This window comes from Poecilia mexicana, unplaced genomic scaffold, assembly GCF_051168715.1.
Source record: "Poecilia mexicana isolate PSO_F unplaced genomic scaffold, ASM5116871v1 scaffold_7, whole genome shotgun sequence".
NCBI classification, from domain to species: Eukaryota; Metazoa; Chordata; class Actinopteri; order Cyprinodontiformes; family Poeciliidae; genus Poecilia; species Poecilia mexicana.
This window is the reverse complement of record NW_028263376.1, coordinates 6,335,377-6,349,554: the sequence shown is the minus strand read 5'-3', so window position 1 is coordinate 6,349,554 and position 14,178 is coordinate 6,335,377. Positions and strand designations below refer to the sequence as shown.

General features: G+C 39.1%; 1 protein-coding gene across 4 annotated transcripts in view; it reads left to right on the top strand.

Moving 5' to 3' along the window:
• The window catches only part of plagl2 (pleiomorphic adenoma gene-like 2), a 55,603-nt gene that overhangs the window by 30,414 nt on the left and 11,011 nt on the right, over positions 1 to 14,178 (top strand). For 2 of the 4 annotated variants that reach the window (XM_088006932.1, XM_088006931.1), the window contains exon 1: positions 1,906 to 12,831. The exons of the other annotated variants lie outside the window; for them this stretch is intronic. The gene's annotated coding sequence lies outside the window, so the exon portion shown is untranslated. Of the gene's footprint in view, positions 1 to 1,905; positions 12,832 to 14,178 lie in introns of those variants that run through there. 4 annotated transcript variants of the gene reach the window in all.

The window sequence follows — 14,178 nt, the reverse complement described above, 5'->3', positions numbered from 1 at the left end:
TTGTTTTTCTGCTCTAAATGACTGGATTGTGGATATTTCAAATCTAACTTTAAAATACAGGGTCTTCCAACAACAAGTCCCACTCATACATTTCATAGAAACTGCCCTCATAGTTGTTGTATTGAATAATGGGATATCTGTCTGTGTCTGGTTGTGACTTGTTTCTTTCCACCTTTTTTGCTCCTTTATTTTTAATGTTTTTTGGGGGGTTTTTCTCTTCCCTCTCGCTGTCATCTGCCTAAAAGTCTCTGTAGCCTCTAATTTACTGAACGTGATCAGGTTTCTAAAAAGAAATTCGAGGAATGCAAACCGCCCTCTTCCCATTTTCAGGGTCCTGTTTCTGGAAGAATATTATTTTTACAAGTCGACATTTTAGTCACCAACACCCTTGTGTACGTTGTACTTTCCCGTCATCCTGATGATGAACTTTTGTCCTTTCATCAGAAGTATTTTAGGAGATCAGTCACTTGTTTGAATTAGTAAAAACAAGAAACAAATAGAGGAATATGAGCAGTAGGGATGGGATGGGGAAAAAAAAAACAAACCAAAAAAAATCCTGAAAATGGCGACAGGTCCATTGAAACCTGTAGATTTCTGTGAGCAAAAGCCCAGGAAACAATGCCTGTTGTTTTAAGCTGAGCTGACGTTGCCAAACTTAGAGATTGTTTGTTGCTGACCCCATCTGAATCGGAGAGAGCCAGCGGCAGCGCGGGGAAACAAAAGTGAACACGTCCTGGTGAGTGGATGCACCGGCTCAGACCGCCGGTTGCCTGTGTTGGTGTGCAGTTTGGGCATCAGCATTGCCATGCATACATCGCCTGTAGACTTATGTCCCTGTTTAATATTCAGTTCAACTGTAACTTTTCTTTCTTTTCTTTTTTTTTTTTTTAATTCATTGCTTTGGTGTTTCTGAACGCGGTGTGAAGGTGGAAACAGTGCGTGACGTTTCATCCTCCTGGGAAAGCACCTTGTTTCAGTCTTGAGTTTAAACATGTGCTTTTTGTGTTAAAACAGAGTCAGACGGATTGACTTACAAGTTCTGACACATGTTCATATCTACAACTTTGCATCACCAGGTAGCGCGTCCTGGCCCGTCTTCAAAAGGCACTTCAGCCAGACGCAGTAAGAGCACGTCACAAAGAATATACATCTGGCACACAATCGTTCTCGTTGAGTTGTAGTCAGTTTTTCCAGTCAGAGACTTTCTGCTGACTTCGGTGAGTAATCCGATATACGTTCCACACTTGTTTCGGCACACGAGTGAGGAGGCCAGCGGCTTTTAAAAAGCGTGCATATTTGTTGTGTCTGTCGGAGCCGTGCTCTTTAAACATGATGGAGCAAGAAAAGAGAGAGTTAGAGTGAGGTTGAGGGCGACTGGCGTTACGCCCGCTGGCACCGTGCCCACATCTCCAGCTGCTGCGGAGCTCCGTGTCACGGCCAGGACTCCCTGCCAGAAGGGCTTCCCCCAGACCCTCTCCTGCACACATCCATTCTTTCTCCATCCTAAAGACAAACGTGCTGTACAGGCATCTCCGTCATGCACTTAGTCGCTCTGAAAAAGAAACCCTGTATCCTTTTTTTTTTTAAAGGTCCAATCAATAGAAGTCTTGTAATCTGTGCTTTAGATGATGTCAGAAGCATAATCTGTTATTGGTCTTGGCAAAAAATCTTTAAGGAAATGATAACATTCATTCACACCTTAGTATTGATTAAAAATTAATATGAGTAACTTTGCATACTGTTAAATAGATTTAAAAAAATGCTCATAACTTCAACCTAATTAGCTGAAAATCTAAAACCAAAGCCTCAGATGAGCTTTGAAGATTGTCACAAGTTTCATATGTGCAGTTCTAGTGATGTAAGATCTACATTACTGTGAACTGTTTGAGTAAAAGGCGTCGCGCTTATATTTCTACATATTTTAGTGGTTTATGGATTGATTTGTTTGAAAGTTAAATGATTGGGTAGGTGGAGTGGGGGTGGGGCACCTTCTATGATACAGGAGATGTAAAGTCATTAAATATATAGTTTGATATGAGTTGTCTGCAAATAAATGTTTACTAGAGTTTAGGGCTGAGCAATATGACCAAGAAATATACCAATTTTAATTTTTTTTTTTTTTTGCCTTCAATATCCAAAATACTGCCAAACTAGTGACACGATCTTTCCTCTTTTATCCAGAATTTCATCTTGTACTGTTGTACTTAAACACGTTTTATTTTTTAAATTAAACAAAAAATTATTGTACCAACAACAAATTTTACTGGGAGATGAATTGTCCCAGAAATTCCAGTGATAAACCATAGAATTGCTGTCTCCCCGCACCCCCCCCACCCCCCAAGTAATATATTGAATAATTCAAATTTGCCCTCTCAGAGATCAATAATCTATTATTTTGTAAAGAAGGAACTTAACATTGGAACTGGAAGACGTTTTAAATATCAAAAATAAAACGCAACAACCAGAAACAATAAACAAAATGAATTAAGTTTCAAACAAAATTGTGTCACCGACTAATAGTCGGTGGTCATAAAAATATACCTTTGCGCAGACGAGTCCAGTGCACGATGTCTTGGAATCCACATTGAGCCCGCCTGGACTACACGTCTTTGACCAGTGGTGTCTGCCCGAATATGTTGGAGGCAACCTGAAACTGCTGCTGTGCATGTTGCTCCACAGATTGTTGTTACCTGATTCCAACACCATGATGGATTCAACCAATAACTCCTGAGGTGTAGCCGTGTTGAGGAGGACCACTTTGACTTTGACCACACACACATGACCTGGGCATCATTGTTTTAGGAAATGGCCCACCCAGACTGTTGCTGATTTGATTTTATTACAACCAAACCCAATGTTTTCTTACCTAATTAGCTCCAAACAGAGAGTGGAAATTTGTTCTTGTTTGTGGAGCCAGTTAATTTTCTAATTGGTCTCTTCCAAGCTCAGTCATTGTTAAAACGTGTTATCCAGATGTGTCTCTACTGTGGAAGCGGAGGCTGAAGCAGATCATAGGGCATTCTGTCGCGCTTCAGATTATGATGCTCTGGATCTTTGTCAACATGACACTTGGACTGTGATGTGGTTTTGTGTTGACGGGAGATGTGGCTCAATTTTGGCTTTTTTTTTTTCCATCACACACACATGTGCGGCTTATTCTGGGTTGGTGCCTCCCAAACGTGTGTCTTCTGCTGTAACCGCAGCAGGAGGCAGAGAGAGAGAGACGAACGATTCAGGCTAGGAATGAACGATGGAGCTTCTAACAAGAACAGGCAGATTCCTCCCATGTGACATGGAGAAAAATAAAACTAAAGATTAAGTAAAGAGCGATAACATTTCTCCTGTCTTGATTAGGTATGCTTTTCAGATGAAAAGCCTGATTTTTATCTCTCAACTAAATTGAAACAGAACACAAGAGATGATTTTTATTTTATTTTTTGTCTTATTTGGTTTTACATTGTGGGATGAAAGTTTTGGAAAATTTATCGTCGCTGTAATCCTAACAACCACATAAACAAATGAGCAGTAATTCTCAGTGTTAAAAAGATTTTTCTGATGAAGTTAACTCCATATTACTCTTATAGTCATCTATTTGCAGATTTTATCTGTACAACCTTCATCACAATCACATTGGACCCTTTCGGTAGGAAAAGGTAAATGCCGTACTGCAGATCATGTGTAGTTCAATCACTGTCTTGATGTCTGAAGAAGTAAAAAGACGACAGTTTGTCGGGCTCGTGGCAACAAAGCTGTTCAATTTGCTTTTGTCTCGCTTCCAAATATTGAGTAATTAAAGTCAGAGAGCAATAGGAATGTTTGAGACGTTTTAGTGCTGGCAAAGATGTGGTGGCCCAACTTTTCATGGGGTTGCTTGCAGCGCAGGAAATTTCCGGCTTCATCGGATAGCTTCCTTCACAGTTGAGCTGGCTCATTATATGCGTCACAGCCAAACATTAGTGAGTGGGTAAAATCAGATCCAATCATTTAAAACTTCAACAGAGTCCACGCCTCCAAGAAGTAATCATTTCTCAGTAGCCGAGGGTCCGGACCATCTGTACGAAGCGAAGCGTAGAACATTGGGCTGCTTTTTTACTCGCTTTATAGCAGAAATCTATAGAAATGCAGAATAAAGGCCTTGAAGCACACATTTGATCTTTGTAGTTTTCTTGAAAGTAATACTAATTATTGTTGTTTTTAAATGAATAATTTAATTATCAGTATTAATATCTCATCTTGTTCTTGTGAACTCAGTATTGCGTTTCATGTCACCTTGTGGTCACCTGGTGTCACTGCATTCCTGCTGTTAGAATATGAACATGTATGTTACGGCGTAGTTTATGTCAAGCTAATTCTTTAATTTATAATTCAAATTGCACTTAGGGTTTGGTAAAAGTTCAGTTTAGCAAGGTTTGTCCTTTTCTCACATTCCTTCATCGGCTCATTGTACTCTCAGGTAGAGCTGGGTAGTTCCTGTTAAAATGTAAGCCCCAATCAAATGAGTGTTTAAATAATGGCCCGTAAATACTACGTTTGTCCACGTGTCAAAAGTTTGAACACTTGCGATGTAGGTAAATAAATTGGCTTACAGTCTCCTTATCATTTTGTGATAAAATATCTTTAAATCAGGCAGATATTCAAGAAACTGACAAGATCAGCCAGAACCACCTAAAATATCTTTTTGATCAGACATGTCTTTGAGTCAGACGTAAACACCAACATATGCTCTGATGTAGAGTTTTGCTTTAAGCCAGACGTGGCTTCCTCTGTCTGTTTTAAGTTGGTAAAACTGAGTGTGTGTGTGTGAGAGAAGTCTTCTTCCTGTGTGTGTGCGCGTGTGTACATGTCCAAGTGTGTGATCTGCGGTCTCACTAACAGAAACATTACCAGCGTCAGATAAGCAGGGTGGGCTTGGTGTCGACTTCAACGACCCGGCTAACCCCAACATAACGCTAATAAAACACTGACGCTCACACACACACAAACATACAAATATTAGTTAAAATTTAACGAGAAATCTCAGTGAAACGTGTGGAAGTGCAAACATTGTTGTGTCTGGAGTGGTTTGCAGGATTACTGGTCGCATCATAACTTTATGCTCGGCCTTCACAGATGATTGAATATATCTTACTGTGTTAGCTAGTGCAGTGGTTTGATCTGATGTAAATAAGGTATATTTATGGATCTGTCTGATTGTAATTGGTCCATATTTGTGTATTTGTATGGTTTGAAAAAGTGGGGTAGCATTTCTCCACAGAAACTGGTTATGCTGGTGGTCCAATTGGTTCTGAACTGGTTTCGATGAAAACAAAGAAGTGATTAAACGGCAAACAAACCAGTCAGGTTTTCCACAATCAGAGTTATGCCACAATATCTCCCTCAAACTGATTCATTCAGTGAACAAATTATTTTTGTTGCATTTTAGTGTCAGCGTTCTATAAGTGACTGAATTATTTTTTACCAATAATTTACTGATAATGTCTCCATTATCAGTAAATTATGTCCTCTGAGAGTCAAGCCCACATGACACTTTTGGATCTATATTACATTTTAGACTCCTGTTGTTCCAACCCAGACATGGAATTAGCCCAGAGGATACTTAGCAACCCTGAACAGGTTTACATATTTTAGATCAACATTAGATTCTTTTTCTCTCTTTTTTTTTTTTTTTGCTCTTTCCTCTGGTTTGTTACTTTATTTGTATTTCCCTTTAATTCCTGCAAAGCACTTTGTATTGCCTTGTTGCTGAAAATGTGCTTTATAAATAAAATTACCTTTCCCTTTCCCTTAGATAGGGTTTGATCACGCAACATGGCCATCACATTTTATTTGCAGCTTAAATGGCAACCAGTCAATGACAAAGTTTGTAAAATCAGCAGAAAAGAGCAAATACTGTATCTCTGCGCTAATCTGACTTTATATTTGTCTTCAAGCTTAGATAAAGACAAAGTGAAGGAGATTCGGGGAAAATGGTAAACAAAACAGCTGTTTTGTTCTCCGTTGCGGATAGTGATAAAGGATTTGCACAAATTGGGCCTTACTATATCATTGTATTCATTGACATGTGTACATCACAAAGGTTTTGAAAATTGAAAATTCGGCAACTGTTTTCACGTTAATATTCAATTTTCTGTTTATAGGTGCAAACAGAACAGAAAATATCTTTTTTTTTTAAATATCCTTTTTGATAGCATATTCCTAAAATAACTTGACTCTCTAAGATAATGCTCACTCATCACCACCTTCGGCTTTTAACAGGAGTTGTTCTTTGATTTGTCCAAGATAACTTCGCTAGAGCTGGAGATTTAGAAAGTCAAAGAAGAAAGTAGGAGGAAGTAGAAAGAAGAAAGCACTGGACCTGGTCAGGGATGCTGAGTGTTGTGTAACATTGGATTTGATCTGAATAGATAAATAGCGATTAAAAGACGAATTCATCAATTCGGCGAATGAGAAATGGTTACAGCAGCCTAGAAATACACAAAAAAATTCTAAGAATGAACTTGTTCATCTTCTGAAACAAGTTCTTCTGGAACTTTTTAGAAAAAATTACCTCTATATCTACATTTTTTGAACAAAAGATATCTCTTAGCGATGAGCTCAGGCACATTTACACTCTGTATTTCCAGAGTGTTACAGACCAGCTAACTGTAAGTTAGTTGGTCTGTAACTTACAGTTACTGACCAACTCAGAACATCTACCGACTGTTACAAATCTCTACCTAATGAAGGCTACATTCCTAATCTTAAAAAAAAAAAAAGACCAAGGTCCATCCCCTGTGAAAACCAAGTGACAGTTAAAGGAAAGTCAGCTTCTTTTTTTTTCCACCGCTGGTGCTGCAGTGAAGGTGTTTCTTGATGGCAGTTGAGCCCTGCACCTCCTCCATCCCAACCGCAGCTATTTTTAGCCAGGACACCGGGCCAGTGCTTCTGGGTTTATGGCCACATCCCGGCCCTGATGTGGCCCGTGGTTACTGTCGGGACGGGTGAGCGTTTGGCATGGCAAAGACTCTTCCTCTTGCCGTCCTTACACCATTGGAAGCCACTCCTCCCCCATACGTGTCCCTCGGTCAGGAGAGGAAATGAAACCGAGGAGAGGAAGGATGGAGAGTGAGAAAAGGGGGTGACTTTGCTGAAACAGATGATGGGTTTGGGCAGCATTGAGGCTGCGTTTATCTGCTGCTCCCACATGGTTCATGTTGTTGTAGTTCATCATATATTCACTCATCTACATAAAAGTCTGCATCCATTTTTATGTGAGCGTTGAGATAGGAAACAGTTTCTGTAATTTCTCGCTGTTAATCGTATTTTCTTTGTAGGAGGGTTTTGTGGTGTTCTGCTGTTGTCAGAAGTCTCATCATTGACCAATAACTTCAACATCTCACTGAGTTTATGTCCACAACAATAGTGATTGACAGTTTGGGGAGACAGAAGCAAAGTACAAACTTCAAATATTAAAAGCTGCACTTGAAGCCAGAGATGTAACCATCATCTGAGAAGGGATGACATTCAGAGGTCCATCGAGTGATTTATCATCCTCTCACATTTAAGCCTCCCCTTAGTGGCTGAAAACACATTCAGTCACTAGCTGTGTTTCTGTTACAAATTCTTTGTCAATCTTCTGCTGATGTTGAAAAAACACAATTTTACAATTACGTTATTTTCATTAGATAAGAAAATAAATTAAGCTTGTTCACGCCATAAGTCATTAGAAACATGCTGCGCCGTCATCTTCCAACTACTTCCCATCTTCTTCTTCTTCTTCTTTGTGTTTTGCACCAGTAGTAACATCCGGTTGTTGATCATGTGACTTGTGTGATGCGTCACAAGTTTTTCCATTGCAGTTTTGCAAAATATAAAAGCCACCTCATCACAGTGCCAAAACTTTTAATCACAAAATACAAACTTTTGATACTGCTGTGTTCCCATTAAGAAAACTTACTTTTGAAATGTCAACTTGCGCAATTATACAGTCAATGGAAATGCAGTTCCTGACATTTGCAAAGGTAGCTCACAAATAAATGCTTTATTTACACAATCATTTTTGCCATTTTGTTTACCAGCGCAGTTGGATTACGTCAGATTATTGGTGCTCTACACCTTTAAATAGTGAGTCCTATTTAATGGTTTTATTTCAAAAGGACTATCAATAATTGTAAGGCTGCAACTGAATGTATTTATAGATTTATATAAATTTTGTGATTTTTTTTTTTGCCATTGTTGTTGTTGTCATAATAAATAACAGAAACATTGTGAATATATTTTAATCCCATTTTATTCATCTGAAATGTGGATCTCATCATGTTTACATGTTAAGAAATAATCATGCTTTTTTCCGTGTTCGGTGTGATTTTCTGTTGACCCTGTTCTTTGTATGGGATTTGATGCCCGTTCTATGTTTTAAAGTGATCTGGCCAAATCTGTTCTCATTTGTTATTTTCTCTGTGAATGCCTGTTAGTAGGAATGAACAGTGTTGTGTCATGAAGTTGTCTTTTACTCATCTACTTTGTGTGATGTTCAGAACATTTCAACCCAAATGCGATGTTCCTCTTCATCTTCTTTGTTCTTTGAACAGCACTTCAAACTGACAGGATTCAAAATACACAATCTTTTTTGCTAAAAAAAAAAAAGAAAAGAAAAAAAAAAACCTTCTTGGAATGTGAATTGTAACTTTTTTCCCCTGAGTGAGCTGATGGTGGCCCCGCTGCCCTCACTAACCGTAAACTTCCTTGCTTCTCATCCAGGTCAATGTGGTCAGTAAAGCGTGACCTGCTGCCCCCACCCCCTGGCTGTCCTCATCTCTTTCTCCCTCTCTAGAGTCACTTGACTGGTGCAAACAGCCTGACTCCACAACTGCAAATGACTCTGCTTTTCCCTCTCTTTTTTCGTCATCGCTTTATCCCTCTTGTTTACCGCTCTGTTCCACACCCTCCGTCTTAGTCTGCTGCTTCCCGAGCCATCTCTTGAAAAGTTAGTCCATCTGGTTGCTCTTATTTCCTTCAGGAAATTCTCTGCCAAAGTGGATTATTTTTCTCGTGTATGAACTTGAAATAAATAAGGACATGTGGAAAAAAAAGTATTGCCTGTCGCCAATGGTACCATTTAAGCTAACCTTAGCATTGTTGTTAATTTTTGCTTATATGCTATTACAGTATATGAATCATATTATTGTTGGTCAAACATGCTAGTGAAAGCCCTTATGTTAACTGCGTTTTAGCTAAATTTAGCACCTTAGCTCATTTTTATATAAAACTCAAACTTATACTGAATCCGATAATTCAATGTTAGTCAGCTTCCTATTGATTGCTACTGTCAACTTTATAGCTAACCTTAACATTTCAGCTAATTTTAGCAAATCAACTATTTCAGGAACATGACATTTAGAAAATAGAAAACAGTGTTGATGCAGCTGATCCCCCAATCTGGATTTTTAAATTCTGTGCAACCTGGAGGTATTAGGAAGTAACTTACTTTAAAATAAGCAACCAGATTGTTTTACAGCATAGGTAGCTAAAAAAATGTCATTATTATAAATTTTGGGTTTTCCTGACTTTTATCACCCGCCTTGTAAAACTGGTGTTTTTCAAGCGCTGCAGAGCCTTTCCTCGTTCACCTCTAATCATTTCCTATATTTTCGCTGAAATGTTTGTGCAGCGCAGCACTTTGCCCACCCCCAACTCCTTCTCTCCTCACTAGTGCGCCTGTTGTCACCTAAGCTCCGGACGCTGAACTCACTTTCTATATTTAGCATGTTCATATAGTTCCGTTAGGGAGCTCATGCAGTGGCTTTACCCTGATTTGCAGAGCGCGATTCTGCAGAGGCCATGCCGCCGTTAACACAGAGAAGTCGAGCCGCTCCGTGCGGGAGCGAAGGGGTTAACACCAGTCACTCAGCATGCGGGAGCCGTGGCAGGCGGGCAGGCAGGCAGCGCAGAGGCTGACCTCTGACCCCGCAGGAAAGGAATGTGGAAGCTCTTTCATCCAGGACAGAAACCAAAGACACCCAGGCGGTTGGAAAGTGGCGGTTCAATTCTGCTTTCAACATTTTTGATTAGGGAAAGTAAGCAGAGGCTCCTCCTTGTGAATGTGCTGTTCTGTGTTTGTTGTAGAAGCGTCTGCCATTTTGGTTTTCCATCCAGCAGCAATGTTTTTGTTACTATGTGACATTACGTTAAATCTTTTGCTGATTTGTCGCGGGTGCTCCTCATGCTGCTGGAAGCTGGAAGGCCTGTGTGACCTGTGGGCGCATACGTTTGTCACAGTTTGCCCTTAAAAACCAGATAAAATAACTTTACTAACGGAAAAACTAAGTTATAAGGCATTATTAGTCACTGAATCCTTTTTTTCTATTAAATATGTGTTTATATGTGGCTGCTTTATCAATGAGTCTGAATTTATGGTGAATCAAGTATTTCTTTTTACCTCCTATATGGGCAGTCACAAGAGTAACTATGACTACTAAACTGATTTATTCCAAAATATATTTGAAAATAAATCTGATTTTTATTCTTATCAGCTGCTTGAAAATTATTGCAGCTGTATGATTAACTTGAATACAAAAAAAGTTTGTTTTTGTAAATGTTTCTTTTCGACACATTTTTATCTCTGTGTGTTTATTCTGATAATGCTGATTAAAGGAATAAGCTCTAAAACCAGCAGCCTGTCCTCCACAACGTTAAATAAATAAGTAAATAAATTCTAAATTATTGCATCCTGTGCTTGCAGACGCTTTGGGCCATTGTTACCTGTGCCAGGTGTCTTTAGCTACTGCAGGGAGCCTTCATATCTTATTTCATGCAAAGTGTGTATTCTTTGCGAGTGGAAATAAGCACATTTCAAACAGTTTTTTTATATAAGTAATAAATTCACTCATTAATGTCGCAATGTTGACACATTATGTGGCCCTTATTTAAAAATCAAGTTATAGACTGACAGACTAAACTCTATATTTCACATCAGTGTTTCTGTTTGTAGCATGGGCCATGGTGTCGTTGGATAGCTCAGAATCAATTTGCTTATTTGCAGATTTGCCCCCCTGTTTTGTACCTTCATGTTGCCATTTTGTCCCCCTCTGCCTCGATGTACTTTAACAATTGCTTTTCATAATGTTTTTCTTTGTACGCAAATGTTTTTTTTTATGAATTATTGGAATACTCTGTTATAGAAATGCTGAAAACTCGCACATAATTTCAGTTATTATCAGAAAAGTTTGAATTACACATTGCTTTCCATTTATCTGGGCTGATTTCCTCATTAAATTTGGAAAATTATTTCCCCAGATCAAACCAGAATGATCTCATACTGATAGATATGACTGTTCTGGAGTCGTAACACCAGATTTCTTTGCAGTAGACTATAATTAGAATATGAAAAATGACTTCTAAGCCATTGCTTGTCGAACTAAGGTAAATGTCCAAATTCATGTAAACTTGAAATCGTTGGACACAAAATGACCAGAACCGCAAAGGACAAAATGCTACTGAACGAAGTGCCTGCATGATTCACTCTCATTAAGGTGCTGCTTTAAGAAAAAAAAAAAATTTTATAAAGAACTATCTTTAGTGTGATCTAAAAATAGTTCATACTAAGGTGCATTATAGTAAAAATATGCAAATGACAAAAGCCCAACAACACAATATATTTTTCTTTTTAAAACTGTCTCTTGGGATAGGGTGGACTTTGAAGGACACACCAGACCCGTCCTTCAAGCGCGGGAAAAAGACGGCGCATTTGGAGGAGCCTTTGAACTTCAACAGCCTTTGTTGCATCGCTGTGACGTAATCGGCCCTCAAATGAGACCCTGGAAAAATACATCCCCTGATTTTGGACATGCTCCCTTACTTTTTAATTCACACAATTTAAGACAGTATAAAATACATAATTCTGAACAGAAAAAAAATTCATCTGAATTATTTACTGACTTTTCCAGTATTAACGGCTTAGTTGTTTATTTTTTTTTGTCATGATCGACTGTCATTCCTGGCTCTGGTTTTGCTGTTGGCTAGTAAACTGAAATCTCACAATTCACTTATTTTTAATTTTGCATTTTTTTTTGTTTATTTAGCTATTAAAGCTGCAGTATGTAGCTTTTATTAAAAAATATGTTTTTGAATATTTGTTAAAACTGTCACCATGTTGTGACAGTGTAGCATGAGACAGATAATCTGAGAATAGATCAGTTTCTCCACCTGCTCCCTGAGCTTCTGAAGGAAAGCCCCGCTCCTCACCAAAAACAACCAATTGGTATTTTTTGCCCACACAATGCAGCACTCCCTGTAGGCAGAATGCACTGTATGTAATGTGTGAAGAGAGAGAGGGCGACACGACATGGTACAGGTCAGGAATGTGTGATGTGGGTAGCCCCCTCTACAATAGAGCAGGGCTCCCTGAGGGCCTTCAATGGGACGGGTGTCATCCCTATGCAGCCTCCCTGCTGGGTGATGGCCACCACTCCGCACTGCTGCCGCCACGTCCTCTCAACCGCTCCTGTAAACACGCATACATACGTTACATGGACACAGCGATGCACGTGTGTAAGACATTCAGCACAGATGAAAGGAAATGTAGTTTGTAAAGGAAAGTGACACACACAGCGATCAAGCATTTGCGTTTGGGACATTAGCTGTGGTTGGACAATTTAAGAAGTATTTTATATTCCAGAATATTTGCTGTCTTCCAAAACCCAATGACCTTTCACGCAGGGGAGAAAATGTAACATTTTTAATTTTACTTGTTCATCTTGCATGTACCGTACATGTTTACGTGACAGATGCTCAAAGAGCGGCTGACATTGGGGATCAGCGTTGTGTCCTCTCCATGTGGAACGGCTCCAGCAGGTTAGTGAAGGGGAAAGAAAGGGAGATCATTTGCTCCTTCAGCAACTAATATGACTTATTGTGTCTTAAAAACTGTTCTTGTTGTCAAAAATTCAGTGAGTTAAGGATGTTACACACGCCTAAACACCTTGCCTGGAAGTGGTTGTGTGTGTTTCTGTTTTCCCAAGAATTACAGCAGCCTTATCCTGTTTCATAACAAGTACATACATGTAAACACACACATAATGCTTTCGGCTCTGTTCTGTCATCTGCATACACACATGATGAGGGATGGGACTCAGTGTTTGCACTTGATCTTAACAAATGTTTCCTCTGAAGACCGAGAACGATTTCTTTAACTTGCTTTCATGTCTGTCAGATTTGCAGTGCAGCTCCCTCTAGTGGCCATAAAGGCAACCTGTTGCAAAAATTGAACTTGCAGATTATTTTCTTTGGGCAGGTCGGGCACGGGCTACGGGATTCTGGTCGTATGGTGACTTCAAGCAAAGATAGTTTAATTTCACTACATTCCCACATTCCCAATTGATCGGATTTCTGTGTTAAGGCTGTGCATGAACCTCATTTAGGCAAGATTAAATCTGTAGTGATTCTGATTTAGGCCTGTACATTTTGTCTTTACTTTTATTTGAATAAAAAATCTGTAAGCCCCCAAAAAAAGTCAGTAAATCATGCAAGCATTCCAGGACGCATCAGCTTGTGAATCTTAAAGGCAACTTCATTTGTTTCAGCCTTTTTCCCAGTTATTATATTTCTGCAATAGTATCAATGTGTGAGTTGTGTGTGTGTGTGTGTGTGGGGGGGGGGGGAGTGTAGAATGTATAAAAAAAAACATTTGTGCTGCAGGGATTCTTGGAAACAACACACATTTTTATCTTTATCTGTCAATCATTTGATCTGTGTAGCCTACTGTTTTTTTCTATATAACCAGAAACAAGTTGCAGCTTGTTTACATAAGAGAAAAATGTCAGTTGTCTCGTAAGATGATCCGGTACTGACAGTATATCTCTGAGGCGGAGGAGAAACGGGGTTTTATGAGTATTTCTTAAAACTTATGTACACTCTGCAACAGCAATAAAACTTTTCTGGTTCACTCGTATGAACCCCAAGGTTCCATCTTGGGGACTCGCAAGCTCAAATTCTGACAAATAACAAGATAAGTTATCATAACTATGCATATTATACACAGATCTATATTGCAATGTCACCAGGTGCTCAAGCATTGACCAGATGCATAGAACATATCAATGTATGGAAACTTCCATAACTGGAACCATCTAGAGCCAGCTCTCAGGTATTACAGATAGAAACTAGTGATCAGACCTGAAATCTGGATATAGTGATGGACTC